This window comes from Molossus molossus, unplaced genomic scaffold (assembly GCF_014108415.1).
Source record: "Molossus molossus isolate mMolMol1 unplaced genomic scaffold, mMolMol1.p scaffold_m16_p_11, whole genome shotgun sequence".
In the NCBI taxonomy this organism is placed as follows: Eukaryota; Metazoa; Chordata; class Mammalia; order Chiroptera; family Molossidae; genus Molossus; species Molossus molossus.
Window position 1 is genome coordinate 39944294 of NW_023425346.1, and position 18955 is coordinate 39963248.

Below are 18955 nucleotides of genomic sequence, written 5' to 3' on the forward strand. Positions count from 1 at the left end.
CATCAAGGACAACGATAACTCTAGTTCTGAGTTATTTCCAGCTATCCTCCGCACGCAGGCGCAGAAATGCAGCAATTACTTGCAAGACAGAGGTTTAGGTCTGGTAGTGTTAGCTTCCCTCCCTATAACCTCTCTTCTCTGTATTTTTTTTTTTTTTTTTTTTAATCCTCACCCGAGGACATTTTTCCATTTTTCACTCAGATAGAGCGGGAAGGAGAGAGAGGAAGAGAGAGAAACATCGATGTGAAAGGGACACATCGAGTGGCCGCCACCCACACGACCCAACCAGGGCTGGGGACAAACTGCAGCCAAGGTACGTGCCCTTAGCGGGAACCGAACCCGGGTCTCTGTGGACCGCAGGCTGACGCTCTAACCGCTGAGCCAAACCGGCCAGGGCTAACCTCTCTTCTCTTGTTTTGCATGGCGTCTGGGTCTGGCTGGACTACCCATACTCCCTTTGTCCAGAGGAGGCATTAGCTTGGCTATTTTGTGTCCTGAGAGGGTGGCCATATATCCCAGTTTGTCTAGGGCAGCCCTGGGTCGCCCAGTGTCGTTATTGACAGCACTCCTTTTTGTTACCAAAAGTTCCCAGTTTGGATGATCAATTATGTCATTACATTAGGTCTACAAGAACTTTGATTAGCACATGTAGGACATGAATGAAGATTGGCAAAATGTCTAAGATAGGTTATTCAGTAATGTATGAAAGAACTCCTAAATACCGTCAGAAACAATGAGGGCATTCTTTGGGCTGAAGTGACACAGGAATGATCAAAGAAAATTATACTCTTTCAAGTTATTCCACAGATTGGCATCTGTAAATGAAGGGCGTGGAAACGCTAGGAATTTGAGACTGGTTAGTATCTTCCCTCTCATCCAAGTAGCTGAGAAAAAAAGCATGGATCTTGGTATCATACAGAGTTAGATATTTTTTTCCCTTTCTGATAATTGACTGTTGTCTTGGGCAAGTACTTCAATGTCTCAGAACCTCTCTTTACTCATGTATAAAAAGATACTAAGGCTTATTTCAGTTATGAGGATTTAGTGCAGTGGTTCTCAATCTTCCTAATGTCGTAACCCTTAAACACAGTCCCTCATGTTGTGGTGACCCCCAACCATATAATTATTATTATTGCTACTTCATAACTGTAATTTTGCTACTGTTATGAATCGCCATCGGAAATAGTGTTTTCCGATGGTCTTAGGAGACCCCTGTGAAAGGGTCATTCAACCCCCAAAGGGGTCGCAACCCACAGGTTGAGAACCGCTGATTTCGTGACAGGTGTGTATAAAGCACCTGGCACCTTGGTTAGGTGCTTAAGAATGGTGGTTCTGCCATGATTCTTTTCATCAGGGCCACTCTGCCTGCCATCTGCCAAGGGCACATGCCTTTTAGAGCAGAGTCTTTGCAAGAGGAATCATGAGGGTGATGTAGGGATGGGAATGGGTTCTAGGGTGTAAACACTTTTCTTTCTTTCTTTCTTTCTTTCTTTCTTTCTTTCTTTCTTTCTTTCTTTCTTTCTCTCCTTCCTTCCTTCTTCCCTCCCTCCCTCCCTCTTTACTTTTCTCCTTTCTTCCTATGATTTATTTTCTATTTTTCCTCCTTTTGTTTGACAAACTGAAAGTCACAAACTCGTTTTTGGATAGAAAAGAAAGTAAAGAGTTAAAGGGGCAGTAGTGACTGAATACTGATCAAGAAAGGCATAATTATACTTCTAGGTGAGGCAAAAAGAAGAAATAAAAGGAAGGAAGGGAGGAAGGGAGGAAGGGAAGGAAGGAGGAAAGAAAAAGTCTGCCCTGAAAATTGGGAGGAGGCGGGCATGGTGGGGTGGGCATAGTCCGTTTTATGGAAACGATGTTACTGTTCATCTAGCCATTGCCTCTCTGCTATCCAGACTGCTGTTTGGGTGGGCGGGATGAAGAAATACTATTCTGTTAAAACTAAGAGCTTTGAAGTGGAGACAAACACAATCTGGTAGTATTACAGAGGTATTATTCACCCTGATGACTCACTCTCTTTGGCTCCCACACAGCACAGGCAAGTAACATCAGTGACCTTGAAGATGTTGGCCAAGTATAGATCCAGCATTAAAGATTGTTTTTTTTAAATGTGTGTGTGTGTGTGTGTGTGTGTGTGTGTGTGTGTGTGTAAAGAGAGAGAAGAGGAGAATACATGTTAAAGAGTAAGAATGTATGGTGAACAATTCTAAAAAGCCTAAATAAAAACTCAATGTTTAAACAGAGAACTTAACTAACAAGTACTTACAAGGAAATAACCATTGTGTGAGTAGGGCTCAGATCAAAGCATTGAAAGGTGGGAACATTGAAAATAATCATTCTTAGCTAGGAATTGAATATGGAATTCAATACCTATTCCTGGACTCAGATCTCGCTCATCATTTCTGTTTAGCATGACTCCCTGAATCCAGTTTTCTGAAAGTAATGTTTTCCGTGTTCCAAGCCACACACTTCTCTATGCTCAGAGCCCCACAAACAAAGTTCAAACAGATGTAGTCCCCAGGCCTTAGACTGCATGCAATGGGAAGCAGACAATAATAAAAGGGTAAACCAGAATATACAGATGTTCCAGCAGCTGCAGAAATGGCCAACAGAGTCATGGCCTTAGACCAGATGGTCCTTCTGGTCTAGTAAAAAATTATCAACATGGAACACAGCAACAGTTTCAGGTTAATAGAGAGAGAGAGTTCCTGGAATTATACAATGCAGCCTCGGGAAAAAAATAAAATAAAATAAATGCATGACCATGCAATGATTTGAAACTAATCCAAAAAAAAAAAAAAAAAAGAACTCCAAGAGTTCAATGCTGAACTGCTAAAAGTAGAAAGGGTTTCCAGTTATGGAGTGTGCCACATGGAAAAACTGGGGCGGGGGGGAGTGGAGCACAGCATTGTAAACCTTGAAGAGTCTCACGTTAGTCACCATGTTTGTACGAACAAAGAAAGGTCGGACTGGAAAGGCTGTAAACGTTGGCATAAAGGTAGACTTGAGACAACCTAGCCTCATAGAGTTTGTTCATGGTGAAAGTTCCCAAAGGTTTACAGTTATGTTTTGGGTTCTTTTTGTCTCTCAGTGTTTCTACTTTATAAAAAAGTTTTCAGCTTCAGGGATATAGGTAAGTTATATAAGTAAAGAGTCGTTTTCTCAGAATTCGTAGCTATAATTTTAGAAATTTAGGATCTTTTCTCTCTAAGTAGCAGAGACCCAATTCAAAATCCCTAAGGGGTTTATTAAAAACTTGATTATTAAAAAAAAAAAAAAAAATCTGTGTTTCCCAGATCCCAAGAATTGAAATGTAGGATTGATCTCAAAACAACTGGACCATACTTAAACGGCACGAGCAGTCTCTGTGTCTTCTTTGTCTGGTTTCTCCATTCACCTGCTCCATTCTGTCCTCTTGCTAACTGCTAGTCTGTTTGTGATGCTCATGAGTACACCCAGGAAATACACCTACCAACAGGCCACAAGTTCAGGTTTCCTCCATTTCAAAAAACAGCAAGACTGAGATTGAATCTCTTAGTCTAATTCCCAATTCCTGGGGAAAGACTATGGTTGGTCCCGTTTGAGTCCCACACCCCTGAATGAATTAACTGCGGCCCTAGAGTCACACTGTGTTAACTTGGTTCCTACCACAACCATGTTGGCTTAGGTGTGAGTGGACAGATCCAAGAAAAGGATGGTGTATGGTCCACACAAATGGTATCTCTACACCAAGATGCTTTTCTGGCTACAAGTAAGGATATTTATGGCCTCATATAACAAAAAGTCTTGTCTGAAATGTGATGAATCTGGAATTCAAGTCATTTCAATTCATTCGATATTTATGGAACACCTACAATGTGCCAGACACTGCCTTAGGCGCTGAAGATGTTTGCGTGAATGAAGCAGACAAGAATCCCTGCCTTCAGGGAGCTTATGTACTGTGCTTTCTAAATTCCGTGACTCAACAACTTTAACAAGTTCCCAGGTTTTTTGTTTCATTAAACTCTACCACACCCAACATGCCCGCTATAACAATCTCTGACAAGAGGACTCAAGCTGAGACATAGAGTTTTAGCAACTCACCTAACATCACCCACCTGCTGAATGAAGGAGTCCTGAGCCCAGATTCTTGCCCAGTGTGCCATGCTCTTTCCTGCCCGAGGAATGGAGAGGGGCCCAGCCTCCCTGAGGCACACGACTAGCCGATACCTGAACAAAATCAGAAGTCTAGGAGCCGGGAATAGGTGGGGGAATGGCTTCTGGAAAGGGAACTGTCAGGATTTCTGCAGCTTGCTGCACTGCGACTTCTTGGGTCCAATGTCTCTCCAAGTCTCAGAATTGGCACTTTACAGTGTGGTTAGAAGCTCTCCCTGGAGTCACGGTTGGGAGATCAGGAGAGAACCTGAGTCAGTGTGCCTGCAAGTCAAGGTTTCTATTTGCAAAGGCATTGATCGCACAGGAGAGGGGCTGATGGCCATGTCAGTAGGCAACCTTCTTAAACTGCAGAAGAGCAAGCTTCATAGGACAGAAGGCTGAATTTAGAGGCTCTGGGCATCAGTCCTTACAATGGAACAGCCAGAAAGTTCCTCAGGTATGTTAGGGCATCATTTTGACAGTGGTTGAGGAAAATTGTCTTCATTTCACTTTAACCAAGAAAGGCACTTTTGAATCTCAAGTTCCCAACCTTGACATAGGTGACTACTGTGCAGTGGTAGAACCTTGGAACTTCTGGGGCATGGGGTGGGGGGCATACATTTAAACAGAATTCAGATAAACTTTAATAATATAGAAGGAAGAAGAAGAGGAACCACAGATAATTGCTTCTATAAAGTACAAACTGGAGACGTATCCTCTCTAAAGAGAAGAACAGTAAACATTCATATTAAGAGACAAGGAAATCATTTTTAAAAGCTGATAAATACACATAGGAGACTTCAACTGTATTTGCAGTTTTATTTCATATACTGAATGGTGGGTACGTATGAGTTATATTATTCTCAGTGCCTTCCTTTATGTTTCTGAAATATTTCATTTAAAAATAAGTGTGGTATCATTTTGGTTTTCTGGACTCTGTCATTTGTGATTTGATGAGTTGTCGTCAATGAGCAGAGGGAGGGAGGAGGGACTCTCAGTTCTGATGTTGTATTCCTTCCAGAAGGAAGAACCAGATCTTGGGTCCCTGAGCTTCGGTCGCCAGCAATATTCCTCCTATCTCTGCAGTCATACTGCTGCCTTTCTGTCCCTGCCCCCCGCTCCTCCCAATGTTTTCCTCCACATTTGGGGACTCAGTTGCACCCTACAATTTGCCGCTGCCCCAGTTGCACCAAGGAGTGGGTGTCGTGAAATTCAATATCCTCTGGTATGTGTCATTGTTCCTGAGTCAACTCTGCTTTTTCAAAAACACAATATGTTATTAAACACAATCTTTCCTCTGTTCTGAACAGCAGACAAGTGGTTGGGGTTTTTAATGTAGATTCAAAATAGCATACATGTTTAGTCCACTCAAAGGCTAATCACCTACCAGGGTTTTTTGAGACTTACTAGGGTGCCCCCCCGCATGCCCAGGATCCGTTTTTGAGTCACATAATGGTAACACATTGCTATAAAAATGCTCACTTCTCTTCTGTTGTGCTTCTGCTGTTATTCAAAAACAGCCAAATGGATGTTATTGAAATCCGGTCCCAAAAAAGGTTGAAATTGCTCCCCAGCTGGGCCTAAGACCCTGTGTGCCAAATTTCAGCCTAAAGAGAATTCTTATATTTGAGTCACTGTGAGCAGCTGAAAATATGAGGTTTGGGGTGGAAATGCTAACAGACTCTTAACTATCATTTTGCAAACCATGTGATTATAACACAATGCGAACCTCCTCTGGAGCAACTCTCTGGCAAAAGCAACAGAAACAAGACGTCTGGGCCTGAAGTTCCGCCTTCTCAAGCTCTGCTGGGCCGGCAGCAGGCAGAGCAGGCCTGGCGATGACATTGCCGACTTCTGTTCCTGCGGAGGCTAAACGACGGGCCAGACCTGCATTTCTGTCCCCGACGGAAGTCTGTGCGGCTCATTCCTTTACAGGGCTCCTCGGAACACGGATTTACGGTCACCCTTGCTTGCTCTGGAAGTGTTATCACCAACACAGTGCTCGGTTCCAACCAGACACGATTGTTTGCCACCTCTAGTCCCATTGGCTTAGTCACACTTGCTCCCATTCCAACTTGGCAACAATGCTCGCGCTGCTTGGCCACTTGCTTCTATCATCTGGCATTCAAATGTGGGCTGAATCTCTCCTCGGTAACGTCCGGGGCCACAAAGATGCTTGGGTTCCAGGCTTCAGACACATGTTGCAGGCGGTGAGTACCCAGGTGTAGGTCGTTTCCATAGGCTGATGCATTCCTGGACCCTTCTCATGATGGACAGGCCATCGGGGGCTTCTTCAGGGCAGTGCCCCAGGGTGCTGTTTCCAGGAGATCTCATCACACTGCCCACAGCACTCGGCCCTCTCTAGGGGATGAGAGAGAACTTTGCTCCCAAAGCCCAGTCAAAATGCAGCTCATCTGTGTCTGCCACTTAACAGCTGGTCTACTTTAGGCAAGACACCTAACCACACTGAGCCTCAGTTTCTTCATCTATAAAATGGGGATAGCACCTGCCTTCTGTTCAGTTGTAAGGATCACGAAATGTGTTTCCTAAATTGCAATGCATCATACAAATTTCTGGCAATGTTATTATCTCCAGAATCTCATTATACCTTCAAAATTCTAATCGGAGTTAAAACTACTGTTGAAGATGATAAGAATGGATTTAAAAGAAATGCTCCCATTAGAAATAGCAGGCCACAGGTTCTAAGAATCAACAAGTATTTATCAGATGCCTCATAGAGACTCTGTTCTCTGTTAGGGGCTACAAAGGTACATGATCCCTAACTTTAAGGAGAATATAAATTAGCATGGAACACAAGATACTTGATAGATAATCTAAATACAGTATCCATGCAGAAGTGGAGAAGAGGTGAGGGCCAGAGAAGGTGGCTTCACAGACCAGACATGGCAGCTAAGATTGTTTGTGTTTATCAAAGATCCCCTCTTTAAGTGGTTTGATCTTCTGCCCTCCGTGCGGTTTTAGCAGGTGTGCAGTCACCATATCATGTGATCCTAACAATGCCAAACCCTCCGGTGGAGTGACTGTCCGGCTACACGTGTGGATGTATGCCTCAGGCTTAGCTGTCACAGTACCATATCCTCGTAGCCAGGATGACTGAACACAGGAATGGCACTTGACCCAAATGAGGCCAATGAGCCCCTCCCTCCAACATTATAAATGAGGAAGGACGGAAGCTTTCTTGTGGCTTATGCATTAGAGAGAATGACGTAAGCTTGGAGCTTTCCGGGGCCCTGTGTCAGCCCTGAGTCTGGAAGAAGAGTGTCTGTGGAAGGAGAGATGAAGTTCAAGGCAGGGTGAGGTGGAGGTAGGACATGAGAAGAGGAACCTAATGGCACTATTTGGGTCCCTGGCACCCCTGAGAAGAGCTCTTCTATTCTTCCTGAACCCAGATTTCCATTTTTGTGCCTACAGGGGTTGGGTTTGGATTTTCTTCCACTTGAACCAGGAATCATAATTCTTAGTGGCATTTGAATTGTGTATTAAAAAATAGGTTGGAGCCCTGGCCGGTTTGGCTCAGTGGTTAGAGCGTTGGCTTGCGGACCAGAGAGACCTGGGTTCGGTTCCCCCGGTTTCCGCTAAGGGCACATACTTCAGTTGCAGTTTGTCCCCAGCCCCGATTGGGGTCGTGTGGGTGGCAGTCAGTCGATGTGTCTCTCTCACATTGATGTTTCTCTCTCTCTCTTCCTCCATCTCTCCCTCCTGCTCTATCTGAAGATAAATACAAAAAAATGTCCTCGGGTGAGGATAAAAAAATAATAATAATAATAGGTCAGAGGTGGATGTGCTTAGGGAAGAAGACGGGGAATTCTGGCCAAGGTCCTGGGATGAGAATGAGCAGGGTATTTGGGGATCTGAGAAAACCAGCCCAAGTGCAGTGGAGGGAAGAGAAGTAAATAGGTGAATTATTAAGGGAAAGGCCAGTTTGGGAGTTTCTCCGAACTAGATAATAGTTGTGGTTTGATTAGGAGGAAACAAAGAGTTTCAGAAAAGAAGAGAGAACTGCATCTGTCTAAAGGCAAAAATAAAGTCTGTTTATTAGTCTGCTTGGGCTACTCCTATAACTAAACAATCACAGACTGAGTGGTTTCAACCACGAAAGAGTTTTCTCACAGTTTTGATGCCTCGAAATCTGTGATCAAGGCACCAGCAAATCTGGTTTCCGGTGAGAGCTCTCTGGCTGGAGGATGGTCGTTCTCCCAGGTCCTCCAGGCCCCTCCTGTGCACGGTGCAGAGTGGGAGTGAGCCCGGGGTCTCTTCTCTTCTATTCGACCACCCGTTCTACCAGATCTCATTCTCACCAGCATGGCCGCCTTTACCCTCAATTCCCTTCTTAAAGACTCTATCTCCAAGTACTGTCACATTGGGGGCTAGGGCTTCACGTACGAATTTTAGGGGGCAAAATTCAGTCCATAACTTATGTCAAAACTGAGAATAGGAGAAAATGAGAGTAATGAGACTCTCATGCAGTGCTAGTGGGAGGGTAAATCGTTACAGCTACTTAGGAGAAAAATCTGGCAAAATCTAGTCATGTTGAATCATTGCATATCCAAAGCCCAAGCAGTTTCACTGAGATTTGGAGTCTTTTGTGCCAGTGCATCATGAAGTGCATTCAGAAATGATTCTTATGTATATTATTTGTGAGAGTCAAAAAACTGGGAGCCACCAAAATATGCATCAAAAGGAAAACTAAATTTTAGCGCAATTAATCCTATAAAGAATAAGTGAAAACATCCTAGAAATGCATATCCATATGAATAAATCGCAAATATAATAATGTTGAGGGAAAAAAATCAAGTCTCTGCAGGATGTGTAGAGCAGTATATAAATCAGTCAGGTGCTGTAGCTGGCTCACACCTATCGGGTCCATCTCTTCCCCAGTCTTTGTTCACTCACATCATGTGGTGGCTTGAACATGGCCATGGTGGGCCCTGGCTGGTTTTGCTCAGTGGTTACAGCATTGACCTGAGGAATCTCAGGTTTGATTCTGGTCAAGGGCACGTACCTTGTTGCAGTTTGGTCCCTGGCCCTGGTCAGGGTTGTGCAGGAGGCAACCAGTCCATGTCTCTCTCTCTCACCCTCCCACTCTGTCTGAAAATAAGTGGGAAAATATCCTTGGCTGAGAATTAAAAAGAAAAAAAAGTGGCCATGGTAGGAATATTTACACCATGGAAATTGGCACGTTTTAAATCGGGGTTTTGTTTTGTTTTTTCCCCTCCTTGGAGAGCCCGCTGTTAAACATTTACTGGGACACCATTAGATAACATTTTTATAAAATATTTAAAACACAATGTACCATAATAACCATATAAAGACAGGTCTTTGGTATAATAAACACCACATTCATGACAGTGATCACTTCTTGAAAGGAAGGAAAGGAATGAGGTTATGAAGGAATATACAAAGTCTTCAGTTGATCTTGAAATGTGTTCTTCCATCAATGGAGGAGCAGGTACATAAGTGTTAGGGTTTTTTTATTTGACTTGGTTTTTGTTAAACCTCACCCGAAAATATCTTCCCATTGATTTTTTTAGACAGAGTGGAAGGGAGGAAGTTAGGGGGAGAGAGGAGAGAGAGAAACATTGATGTGAGAGAGCCACATCAACTGGTTGCCTCCTGCACGACTCCAAACAGGGCCGGGGATTGAACCTGCAACCCAGGTACACGTCCTTGACCAGGAATTGAACCCAGGACCCTTCGGTTCGCAGGCTGACACTCCAACAGCTGAGCCAAACTGGCCAGGGTGAGGTGAGTGTTAGTTATTTTATACTCTATACTTTGTGTTTTTCTGAAATATCTAGCAAATCAATGAGAAATGGAAGCCAGTCCTCCGATACAGTCAAGTTATAGGGCCCAGGCAAGGGGAGGCACTAAGTCTCTAGCCTTAAGCGCAACAGCTAGGGAGGGGTCTCTTAGATTTAGCCACTAGGGGGTGCCATACAAACCTGCAGCTTCCCTGGGGCTACACATAGGTGTCACATTTGATCCTGAGGTTCCCCACAAAAGAGGGAATAAATATCAACACAATGGAGAGCTGCGATAGTTCAAGGGGACTCTTCCAGGTGGTGAGCATGATCATTTCTGAATGACCCTTCAGCTCTCACTGACCTCTACAGGCCACCCAGAAGGTAAGGTACATTTAGTTATGGGCAGCAAAACAGGGCTTACACTATGCAGGTGCTTGTTTCTCGTCAATTGGGGTCATAAAAGGACTTGGGTTCTCCTGGAAAGGGGCATGTGTAGGAAGTGTTAAGGGCAGATTTACAGCGAGCATAGGTGAGGAGATGCCAGGGGGGAATGACTTTGTTCCTCGGGGAAAGATCTTTTAGCCTTTCTGTTTAGATTTCTGGCACGTTTCCATTCCTAGGTGAGGTGAACCAAAGTGCCCCATTTTAATTACATTCCCCTTGCTCTTGAAAGCAAGTTAATAAAGCATTTATAGGCTGGTCTGGATTTTGTACCTCTCCCTGACCTCCCTCCGCCCCTTCCCATTTAGTGATACAGTTTGCTCAACACACCACGCTGTTTCTGCACATGCTGTTCTCTCTTCCTGGAACCCACTATCCCACCCACAGCCCTTCTCTTTCTTTAAGCTCCTCCTGTGTGAAAACTTTCCTCCCACCCCTCCACATGAGCGGAGTTTGTCTCTGTGTCCTGTGGGCCCTCCTCTTCCTGCGAGATCCTTCCCTTTCCAAACAGTATGGTGTCACCGCTCATTTGTCCCTCTCCCCGCGGCAGTGCTGGCTCCTTCATGACAAAGATCCTGTGTTTTTTTAACTTCCTATCCCAGGGCCTGGCATCTTCTCTTTTGCTCCATTTTTTTTTTTTTTTTCTCTTTAGAATGATCTGAGAACAGCCATGCAGAATTCAGCGGTAGGCAAAGAAAGAAGACAAGATGGGTGTGGATGCCAACGACAGGGAAACAGACACTCTCTGGCACAAAAGGCCCATTTCCATTCGCTCGGGGAACTTCATTTGACCCAGTGCTGTTTGTAGACGATAAACCACCCCCAACACAAAGGCTTGAGGGGCATAGCTGGCAGGGGTCTGAGATGGCAGCAAAGGTCCTGACACCTCCTTCCCCTTCTGCTGTGAACCTCTTCTGCCCCTGACTTTTGTGCCTCCTGACCTAGTCTGCAGTCTCCTGCATTGTTGTCAACAGCTAGCTACTTCGTGGGTGTTATGGCCTGAATTCTGTTCCGAATACAACGCTAGTAGGTTCCACTAATTAATTAAATTGTACTTCATAGAGCTGGAGTCAGGGCTCTTGAATACAAGATGCAAATTTATGCAACATATGCAAATCACTCATGTTCTCAAATTCCATGAACAGAATCTGGTAGCCTTGAGATAAAAAAGCCCCTGCCAAGCATCATCTCTTCTAATTATTGCTTAATTCCCCCCACCCCTACCCTTTCACATCGAACTAACACTTTCAGGCTTGGCAGAAATACAACTGAGAGTTGGTTATAAACAGAAAGTTGCTTAAGGGCAAAGACCCTGCCATCTACTTTATGTTCTCCAGTGGCTCCTGAGGCACCACGGAGCGCCGATATTACTACATAGGGCACACCCCCGCCAGCCCTGACGACCACGTTCTGAGTAAGTCCGACGAACAAAAGTTGAGAGCCCTGAAAGCTATGCAGAACATTCTAGGAGCAAGGTGATGACCTGCAGTCATACATGTGGCTATGTGAATTTAAGTTAATTAAAATTAAACACATTTAAAAAATCAAATTCTCAGAAGAGCAACAGTTCAAGTGTCTAACAGCTACACGTGGTTAGTGATTTTCTTACTGGGTAGCATAGATATGGGACATTTCCATTATTACAGAAAGTTCTGCTGGACAGTACGGATCCAGATACTGGCTACTCAAAGTCTGGTCCGTGGACCGGCAGTTTGGCATCACCTGGGAGCTTCTAGGAGATGTGGGGCCTCGGGCTCCACTGCAGGTCCACTGCATCAGAATCGCTGTTCTAACCAAGTCCCCAGTTCATTCACATGCATGTCAGAGTGAGAGGCACTGGTTTGGCTCCAGAATAGAAATCAGGTTCTCAAGTTTTAGCATGCATCAGACTCCTCTGGAGGACTTATTAAACACAGATTGCTGGCCATCAATCTGAGAGTTTCTGACTAAGTAGGTGTGTTAGTTTCCTAGAGCTGCCATAACAAATTACCACAAATTGAATGGTTTAAAAAAAGAGAAATGGCCTGGCCAGTGTAGCGCAGTGGCTGAGCATAACCCATGCATCAAGAGGTCGCTGGTTTGATTCCCGGTCAGGGCACATGCCCAGGTTGTAACCAAATCCCCAGTGGGGGCATGCAGGAGGCGGCCAGTCAATGTTCTCGCTCATTGATGTTTCTATCTCTCTCTCTCCCTCTCTCCCTTCTTCTCTCTCTCTTTTTTTTTTTTTATCCTCACCCGAGGACATTTTTCCATTTTTTGTTCAGGTAGAGTGGGAGGGAGAGAGAGGAACAGAGAGAGAGAGAGAAGCATCGACGCGAAAGGAACACATCGAGCGGCTGCCACCCGCACGACTGACCAGGGCCGGGGACAAAATGCAACCGAGGCACGTGCCCTTAGCGGGAACCGAACCCGGGTCTCTCTGGACCACAGGCCGACGCTCTAACCGCTGAGCCAAACCGGCCAGGGCTCCCTTCTTCTCTTTTTAAAATCAATAAAGATAAAATTTTTTTTGGAAAAAAAAAAGAAATAGAACAAGAGAAATGTATTCTCTCTCTCAGTTCTGGAGGCTAAAAGTCTGAAATCAAGGTGTTGGTAAGGCCACGCTCCCTCTGAAACCATCCTTAGGGAGGAAAACATTCTTCCTTGTCTCTTCCTAGCTTCTGGTGGCTTGCTGGCAATCTTTGGTGATTTCTGACATGAAGCTGCATAACTCCAATCTCTGCCTCCATCATCATATGGCATTTTCCACTTGTGTATCTGTATCTATGATCTGTCTCTTTTACTTTAAGGACACTTGTCATATTGCGTTAATGGCCCACCACACTCCACTATGACCTCAGCTTAACTTAGCTAATTACATCTGCAATGGCCCTCTTTCACATTTTCATGTACTGGCACTGAAGACTTCAACACATCTTTTTGAGGGGGACACAATTCAATTCATAAGCAGAGGTCGAGGGTGGCACCTGATAATTTGCTTTTCTAACAGCTTCCCAGGTGATGCTGATGCTGCTCCAGGGACCACACTTTGAAAATCACAGGTCTAAAATATCTACAGAACAAGATTCCATAGAACTAAATGTTGGATTATACACCAGAAATAACTGTGTTCAAGCTCCCAAGTGTGCAGAACTCCATTTTAAAGCATACATGAAAGATTGTCATCCAGTCTGTGTGTGAATACATTTGATGACAGGGTTCTTGTTATAGCAGAACAGCCTTCTCCACAGCTATGCCTGGGAAAATTTGCACCCTTTGAACTTTCTGCATATCCGATATATCTACATATCTGATGGCAGCTGAATGTCTCAATATTGAACTCTGCATTTCCTGTGTGTGACAGAGTTCTCAGAATCCTCTAGATGCTGCTGGCTTGCTCCTGAGGGCATACTTGTTGAGATTTTTAGATTTTTGATAATCATGTCTCCTATTGGTTATGAGTTAATTAGAAATAGACATTGAAATCCAACAGATGAAGATTGAAAGGTCATCCTTATTTTCAGGAAACAGATTGGAAAGTAGAACCTGGACCTTGAGCACAATCAGCACAAAGCTAACCCCACCTAATTGAATTTATCTGACAGTCAGATACAGAGAAGCAGAACAACTGAATCTACACCACTGTGCAAGGTTTTGAAGGTAAGAGTTACAGCTATTAGCACATAAAGAAATGTACCACCACTAGAAGACAGGTTTTCCTGAAACAGAGAAAGGAAAGCTGTCTAGTTTCTCGTGGCCAAGCCCACCAATCCAATAAGAGCTTCTTTCTCCTCCAGTTGCCTATTTAGCATTAATTCCCACAATTTCCCTCCTTTCAAACAGAACCAAGATACTATTTACACAAGCCCCCTCTTCCATGTTTCCCAAACTTCTCAGAAAGCTGACCCTATTCTCAACTCAAGCCAATGGGAGTGACTCTGATCCCTCGCAAGTGATTGGTTCCTGGATTTAGACCTAAGCCAATCAGTGCATGGCATTATTCTAAAGCCTGCTGTTAAAACAGGAATGAGCATATAATACAAATTAACCTAATTAGACTAAAGGTGAGAACTTTTGTTCAGTGGTTGGAAGAGAGACTTTCACATGAAGAAGCATTTTGTACCAGGAGGGATGGTAGCATCTTCCAACCACAAGAGGAGCCAAAAAGCCTCCACCTGGAGGCTGAAAGTTCAAAGAAGAGCAGAAAAACAGGTCCCCAACTCCAGTGATATTGTGTTTGCTCTACATTTGGAGAGTTTAACTAAAGATACTAAATTTTCTTATTGTTTAAGCTAGTTCATGTCAGCGTTTTTGTCATTTCCAGGTAATATAATTCTTACCAATAAAATATTCAAATATTGTTCTCATGGATTAGTAGAAATGGCCTAAGGGACACCTGAAGAAATAGAACTAAGTCCTTACCCCCCAGTGCTCCATTTTAATTCATTAATGTGACTCAAAGTATGTGTACTTTACTGGAGAGATTATTCCAGATACTGTGCCACCATCAACTTCTAGCACCCAGCACAGCACCTGCCAGGGGATACACTCTAAGCGATCAATTCCTGAACACACAGAGCCTGCATTAACATTTTTTATCAGGTGGATTGCTGTTGTCAGATTAAGTTCAGATGAACTAAAGCCCTTAGGACATTTTTATATACATCGATGTCAAAGCTGTCTGTCTCCACCTGTATCTGAGCAATTGCATTGTGTATGGAGTTTTCTTTTTAAAACGTTTTAACCTAAATAAAGGTCTTGACATTTACTGCTATTCAGTTGTATCTAGAAGATTCCAGCCTAGGTTGCATTCAGTTGATGTAATTTTTTATTGTGGTTCCATCATTTGTCATAATGAGCTATTCTTCCTATTTTGATACTATTTTCAAAAAAAAAGATATATATTTCTGTATATCTTCATACGGATCAAAGAGCAACATGTTGATGAAACAGCAGCAAGAGGAGAAGACTGCCTCTAGGTTCCTTCACTGTTTGCCGAAGTGGCCCCTCTACCCTCTGCACGCATTCCTAACCTGACCAGTAAAGTGAGAACATCCGCCCTTCCAGAAATGTCGGGATCATCACTTCTACCACTTCTAGTTCACTTCCTCTATCTCCAACCAAGCCTGGTGATGGGTGAATTTTAGAGAAGGCATTAAAAATGCCTAACCACGTCCTCTCTGAGTTCTTTGAAGTTGTCTTTTCAGGACCATAATAAGCTGTCCTCCTCCATCAAGCACTGAGCTGCCCCCTAGGGGGAGACCCACAGTAGTCCAGCTGTGCCCATGACTGAATGGGGGATTTTAACTGTGTGAGGGTTGGGATATTAGAATAGGGGGCAGATTGTGGGCACATAATCAACCATGTTCTCCCATCAGTTTTATTAAAAACAAAGCTAAGATTTATTTCTCTATTGGGTTGATACCTGAGTTTATTTATTTAATGTTTTAGAATTTAGACAGGTAAGAGCAATGTGTTATTAATTAATTTCCCAAAGCTCAGTCTTAAACAACACTCTAATTATTCAATGGCTTCAAATTCAACAAAATATACTACTATCGAGGCCTTCCACACAATCAAGATGGAAGCAGTCTATGGTAGTCCCCAAATCTGATAACTCAATGATACAACTAAAACAGGAAAAGTAACGAGTTGGTTATGACTTATTTTGAACAAACGGGTTATAATTTAAAGTGATTATTGTCTAAATGCAGGTTGCTGTAACAAATTATCATAAACTGGTGGCTTACACAGCAGACATGTATTTCTCACAGTTCTAGAGGCTGGGAAGTCTGAGATCATAGTGCCAGCATGGTCAGGATCTGGTGAGCTCTTTTTCTGGTTTGCCATCTTCTTGATGTGTCCTCACATGGGGGTAGGGAAGAGAGAGGGAGAGAGAGAAACAGAGTGCACGCTGGCTTCGGTGTCTCTTCCTAGAGGGCATCATCCCATCATCGTGGCTTCACTCTCATGACTAATCACCACCCAAAGGCCCAATCTCCAAATACTATCACATTGAGATTTATGGTTCCAACATTTATGAATTTTGGTGGGAACACAAGCATTCAGTCCACAGCAATTATTATGTTCTGTTAAGATGTCATATATTATCTATTAGTAAAATCTAGATGCATATTACAATAAACCAGACTCCAAATTATACATTTGTAGTTTCCATGATTCTCACTTTTCCTCCGTTCCTGAAAATCAGACTGCTTCTCCATATTTTGTCTCCCATGAGCCACAATTCTTCTGAGATTTCTGTGGCTATGTAATGGCACTTGAATTTCCTTGGGAATGTCATTCCCAAGGTCCAGAGACTTTAACTCATTAAAGCCACCAGATCAACTTCTATCCAGTCTTATCTCTTGGAAAAATTAAAACAAACAATGGCAATTGTCACTCCAAGCTTTCAACTATCTGTAAAAGATTCAAAGATCCATGGTCAGTAACAATGTGTTACTTTGCTGAGGCATTTGGCTCTGGCTCACTCTCATAACTGTACATGGCATCAGCTTTCTTAGCTATTGTCAACCTAGTCAACTGCCCAACATCCCCAACTCCACTCTATGTTCTGTTTTCTTGTTTTGTTTTGTTTTTGTTTATTCATTAACTTTAGGGGGGGGAGGAAGAGAGAGAGAGAGAGAGAGAGAGAGAGAGAGAGAGAGAGAGAGATATTCACTGTTCCACCTATCTACGCATTCTTTGGTTGATTCCTTGTAAGTGCCCTGACTGAGGATCAAAGCTCAACCTTGGCATATCAGGATGATGCTCCAATCAACTTTGCTACCTGGCCAGGGCGTATAGTATGTTCTTACTCTTTACTATACCATCATGGTGATTATGACTTCTTTATGAAAAAGATGCTAAAATGGGAGGGGGGCATTTCTGATTATAATGAAGTAAAAAAGGGCTAAAAATAAAAAAGATGATTTTCTTGAATTTGAGAGTCTGTGGAAGTCTTGAATCGAATGTCTCATGCACTTTGGTGGCATGATGATTAATTGAAATATTGATTTGCATTGTGCTGTTTGTATTTTTATCTTCCCTTCATTCCAAGAAAGTGGTTGAGTCATCGACTGACTGACAAGCAACATGTTGACAAGCTTAGGCTAGGACTTCTGGAGGAAGATCAGAGAGAAGGAGAAACAGATTTTGTTCCCTAGACAGAGAAAGGTTAGAATTGTAGGTCTATGATGCCCCTGACCAGGGGACGCAGAAAGATCACACAGGGTACAGCTTGCAGCTTCACTTAATCCCACTGCAACAGAGAGCAGCAGGCTTCCAAGGACCACACGGGGTGAAGAGAGATAAGAGCAGGAAAAAACGATGTGACCTGGAGATTAGCTATTTGGTAGAACTTGCTAAATGTCATCAATATTTATTTTACCTCTCCTCCCTGGGCACAAAGGTCAACTCTATGTCTCTGCCAGCGCCCCTGCATCCAGGTGGAGCCAAGAGCTTGAGTCTGGCTGAGGCAATACGGGCTGAAGTCATGTACACCACTTTTCTGCCTGGCTCCTAAAGATGTCCTCAAGATCCTTCCTTTGCCACCTCCAACATCTCTGTGGTCCGAGGGGCAGGAACGAAGGACTGCAATGCCCAGAGGATGCTGGAAGAGCCCACGTGGCAAGGAAGCTGATCCCTGAGTTAATGCCCAAGGAGCGCTGCCCAGAATGTCTTCCTGACCAGGATCGTCACATTGGACGTCGTGTGAGTAAGAAATACACTTCTTAAGACACTGTGATTTGGAGTTTTCTGTCTAATAACTAGAAAACTTAGGTATTTAATTTGGTTACTCTGCCTAATTCAGATGTTTTACCCCACTTTCCCCTGCAACACAGATGCCTCCCGGTGCTTATGTCTGGAGTGGAAGAAGAGACCCAAAGAATAGCTGAGAATGAATTTCTCGCCGGCTCCGTGGGATCCTGGGAGTTACATCGCATTTGATTTAAAGAAAATACATTTCTTTGAAACAAGACTTGACATTGGGGACTAAGAATTTTACCTCATTCCTCTATCTGAACTCCGTTTTCTTTCTGGAAAAGACACAAACTGAGCAATCTGTGCTCTTTGACAAATAGGGTTCTTCAGCAACACCTCCCGGCCCAGGCAGGTGGGCATCAGCTTCCTGACCGCCCTCTCCCATCCACTTGCCTCCAGCCCCTCTCCGCCTTCCAGGGGAGGGGTGCAAGCCTTCGCGATCTCATCTGGAAGGCAAAGAGCAAGGCTTTCTTTCAGGTCTTTTGCTTCTTTAGTCCATCAATTAGATTGAAATTTCAACTTCAGGCTGTTCTCCTGGTCTCTAGCGAGTGCTGTCGCCTGAAAAGAAATACCGCCCGCCACACACAGACGCTTTTGACAGCAGAGCGGCTCAAAGCCTCTCCATGCCTCTATTCCAAGAATAATCCAAGGGAAGGGCTATACCTGGGAGAGCTGAGTGCTAAAGCCCTCTCTGTCCACCGCTTCAAAAGAAGAACCACCCTCCGTCTGTCTTGATTTTGTGTTAGAGCTCTTCTTTTTCAGTGAAAAGTCCCTGCTCTCTATTCATTATAAAGAATAAAGAGCTTTTCAAGTGCGAGTTGCTAAACCCAGAAAGGCACAGAGCTATTTTTAAGAGGGTTTCAACTCTGAGC

General features: G+C 43.8%; 1 long non-coding RNA gene across 1 annotated transcript; it reads right to left on the reverse strand.

Annotated features, from left to right (window-relative positions):
- Nucleotides 1-15969: 15969 nt before the first annotated feature.
- On the reverse strand, nt 15970-18528 carry LOC118625779. Its single transcript, XR_004958723.1, has 3 exons — nt 18328-18528; nt 16507-16739; nt 15970-16183 (listed from the first exon to the last, which is right to left on the reverse strand). It is a non-coding gene; the product is annotated as an uncharacterized LOC118625779 (long non-coding RNA).
- Between the last annotated feature and the right edge of the window lie 427 nt (nt 18529-18955).